Below are 4,395 nucleotides of genomic sequence, written 5' to 3'. Positions count from 1 at the left end.
ATTGTGATTCTCCTTTATTAAATTAATTTGTTTTAATTAGTGGAGTAGATATTTTGCATCAGAGTTTAAGGGGTCTATTGGGCACTTGAGATTAAATCAGTGGTTTGTTAACAATTTTATCTGAAAAATAGATTGGATTATTTAAATTTTGTGAAATAGCACCATTTTTCTTTTGCCAGTAGAATAAAAATTATGATTAAGAAATAATGCTTGGAGCATGAGAGCTCTGCTTGTCATTTGTTTTCACATGGAGATTTGTGATTTTACAGGAAAATCATTCATCTTTAGTATGGTTTTGTAATATTATATCTAATTTGGCAAAATAAAACAAGTGCTACAGTGGTGTCTAACAGCAGGTGTTCTCCATCGATGATATGGTAAATGCCAATGCTGGCTACTCCATTCAATAGCACCATATTTTAGATTTGTGTTTTATTTTTATGCTGTTGGAGCAAAATGCCTTGTTAATCAGTTCATAAAACAGTAGGATTAAAAAGAATGCACTGGAGGTGTAAAACAGTCAACACCAAGAGATTTTAAAGATTAGTTTAATAAATAAAACATAATTGGATAAAATAGGTGAGTAATGAGTTAAGGGCAGCCCAAATGTGTAATTTCTTGGGGTCAGTGGCAATATGTCAGTTTACACCAGCTGGGTAACGCCTGGAGGGCAGGTAACAGGGTGCTGTGAAGTTGTGTTCACCGTGCTCTGCTGTTGAGTTGTCTTGTTTTATCCTCCTCCCACCAGCGCTTTTAAGTGATGCAGGGGAAACACTGAGTTAAATCGTGAGCTGCACGCCAAATGCTGCACGTGCTTTTGATTTTTCTCCAGGTAGGGTGAAGAAAATGTCTCTTATTAAAACAAGAAACTGTAATTGAGGTGAGAAGGGAGCCAGTGGAGTGCCTGCAGGATGCTCACCGCCCTGCTGCTGGTCGCAGGAGCTCTGGGGTTTTGGTGGAAGCGTGCTGGGCACGCTGCTCCCCACCTGCCTGGGCTGCTCTTGATGAAGTAGCAATACACCGGGGAAATATGTTCTCATAGGCTCCTGCTTTGCCCAGCCCTGAAAGGCCATCATGTCCCACACACAAGTCACTCTGCTTCAGGCAGGACCCCTGTGCTGCCCAACAGGCAGAGGGAAAACTTGACTGCTTGCTCAGATGAAATCTGTGGCCTGGCCTCAGGCAAGCAAAACCTAGTAAGCCACATCAGCGTTCCTGCAGATGGTAGGAAGGTAATTTCTCTGCTTTTACAAGTGATTGTTGTTTTATCACTTACCTGCACGCTGTCACTGAAATCTTTGTATCTGCTGAGACTCCACCTGGATGTTCATTTGTTGCCCCACTGGGGGTGGTGGCAGCAGCTACTGAGCCAGATGCTTCCTACATGCCTCTGGAGGCCCCTGCTGCCCAGCCCATTCCTCTTCTGAGAGTGGTCACTGTGTGATGCTGCATAACTAAAACCCATCATAGACTATGAGGCACAATTGATTGATAAGTCTGGTTTAGCATCTCGATTTCTGAGGTTAATAGATAACAATACCCTTCTCCTAGCAACAAATGTTAATTGATGGATTACTAATAACAGATCTTCAGATCTGCATCAAAATGCGACCCACATAATTGGGTGAAAAAAATTGTATATACACACAATTAAACACACACATGCATGCACACACAGTGTCATCTGTCCTCCATGCCAAATGCACAGTAACACTGGGTGCTAAAATTTGCGATGAATTATTTATGTGATGAATTATCTCTCTCTCTCTGCTCCTAGAATATCCAATTGCCCATTTTGCTTTAGAAAGATTTGTTATTCAGATTTATTAACTGGATAGCTTATTAAACATTTCCTCCTCTTTTTCTCCATAATATGCATCTTGTTTTCTGGTAGCACCTATCCATTCACGCTAATAGGGTCTCCCAGCATGGTGAAACTGTGAAAAGCGCAATTGTTACCGAGACAGTTTACAGTCACCTTTGTGAACCAGCTACAGATGTTCCAAATTTTGGATATTTGTTTGCTCACTTAAGTTAAAACAGTTTCAGCCCCAAGTAAATGATCTGCAGCTACAGAACAAGATTGCAACTACACGTGAATGAATAATTTGGTTCTCATCAGTATTTAGCATGCAGCTTTTGAAATTCGTTCTTGTGCCCATTTTTGCTGGTAAAACTCCATTCCCTGGAAGCCTTTCGGGGTGCAGGGAGATGAAGAGTGCCTAAAGCCAAATCATCTAGAGGTTTTCCGACCTTGTCCTTTAGTTTCTCAGTTTTGCTGCATTGGCATAGGGAATGGCATTTCACAGTCTAAGACTTGTTGCCCCGCGTGTTGCATGCTGCCATGCCTGAGACCTGCTCCTGTACAAACATGGACCGTCTCTGCATTCAGGGATCAACATTTAAATACCCATTTCCCAGGTGCTGGGATAGAACCTGAGACAGATAAATGGACTTAAAAGGAATCACCTACCATGTTACTTTTCCATATTTTGGGCATTCATTTTTTGGTTTCCTTTTAACTGGCTGTCCTACTGCCTCTCAGATACCCACATAATTTCCAGCATTTAAATCCCAAATCCACCTTCCATATCTGTGTTTAATATTTTTGTACCTTGTAAATTTTAAGACTGGTGAACGTTGTTCTTAAAGCGTTTTAACGGTTCCTCTGGCTGGGAGTTGCTTTGTGCTTTGCTTTAAATCATGATAGAGATTTACAGGTGTGATAGAGTTGGAATTGCAAGCATCCAAAAGAGAGTTATCTGTATGCAGAGGAGTTGGTATTCACATACCTCAGTAAATAATATCCCGAGGATGTCATCTCGCTTCCCTTGAAATCATAAACAGTAATACCCTCTAAGAACAATAGCACTAAAACTGTCCTCGGGTTAAAAATAATCGGTTTGCCTGTGTGTAAAGCACACAGTCTCAAGAGCTCTTTGGCCGGGTAGCAATATATTTACCTCTAATGACCTCAAACCGAAGCCAACCATTTCTGCAGGCTCTACAGAACACCATTGTGCCAGGAATAGGACCCAAAGATTGCTGCCTCCCTTCAGCTGAGCACATCCCTCTCTGCTAGCTCTCACTCTCTCCAAAGGCTTGGGGAAAAACTGGTGATGTTGCACTGGATATACTTTACTAATTTTGGCTTTCTTAAGTAGTCAGATTCTTGCATTTTTGGATGATTGAATCTCTGTGTCTTCTGCAGCAGAAGAGGAGCACGTGTAGTTTGCTGCATTTTTTTCAATTGAGGTGTTGCAGTTGGGGATTGAGAGAGGAAGAAGTCGGGATGCTGTGTGCAAATACCAGGTATTTTTAGGTTCTCCTTAAATATGCATAAATTAGTTCTAAACTTCTGTGTGTTTCCTCCATTCCCCAAACTCATACCCTTGAATGTATTAGAAAATTAGAAATATAGTTGTGAAATACATAATGTTAGGGATGTGGAAACAGAAGGATGACTGGGTGTGGGCTCCCATGGGGCTTTTGGTTGTTTTTTTTTTGTTGTTGCTTTGTTTGTTTGTTTTGCTTTTTTTTCCAGTGAATTTACATACTTGTGCAGATTCTTGGGCAGAGTGCTTACTGGCTTGCAGTGAATAAACCAGCTACCCTGTGAGTTGAGAGTGGGAGGTAAGTGGCAGTAACTAATGGCAATTAGCAGAGGTCTGGACAGCTACGCATCCCTGAAGACATGAGCTGTTTTGGGGGTTGTGTCTTCACGGAGCGAAGCTGATTGTCACCCTACAGAATATGACAATTTCCATCCCTCCACCGAGGCTTCACTGTCAGATTTGCTCAGCAGACTTGCAAAACAGGCGGGGTTTATTTTATTTGTGCCCCTGCCGATTTGTTGAAGTAGTAGGGAAGGAATGATTACCTTCAGGGAAATTACCCATCAGCTGCAATCGGTAATAACTTGTTTAAAGCTTATGTGGCACCTGACGTTTTTATGACTGATGTACCAAAAAAGAAACGAAAAGAGAGAAGGGTTTGTTTTTAACGGCAAAGGATACTTTCCACCTTTTCGTTGCAGCTCCCAGGTAAGGGTAAGAAAAAAGTCCCTCGCTGTCCGAACCTGAAAGCTGCCTCTGATCCAAACGCAAGAAGGGAGAAGCGGCGAGGTTGCGTACGCGGTTTCGTGTCACCCGTCCCGACTGGCGGGCAGGAGAACAAGATGGATGTTGAGCCGCTTCTCGCCGTGCAGCGCAGCAGCGGAGGCGAACGCGGCACCACACCGGGCGGCTCTGCCGGGGCTGCTGCTGCCGCCGCCGGGGGGCAGCGCGGGGCGGGGGCGCCCCTGGGGCCGGGGCTCCCCCGCGGGCCCGCCCCTCCGCCCCCCGCGGAGAGGCGCGGTGGCGGGGCGGGGCGGCCGCGCCCGCGGGGCTCCCCTCG

This window comes from Streptopelia decaocto (assembly GCF_964273445.1).
Source record: "Streptopelia decaocto genome assembly, chromosome: 4".
NCBI lineage: Eukaryota > Metazoa > Chordata > Aves > Columbiformes > Columbidae > Streptopelia > Streptopelia decaocto.
Note: the sequence above shows the minus strand (reverse complement) of the source record.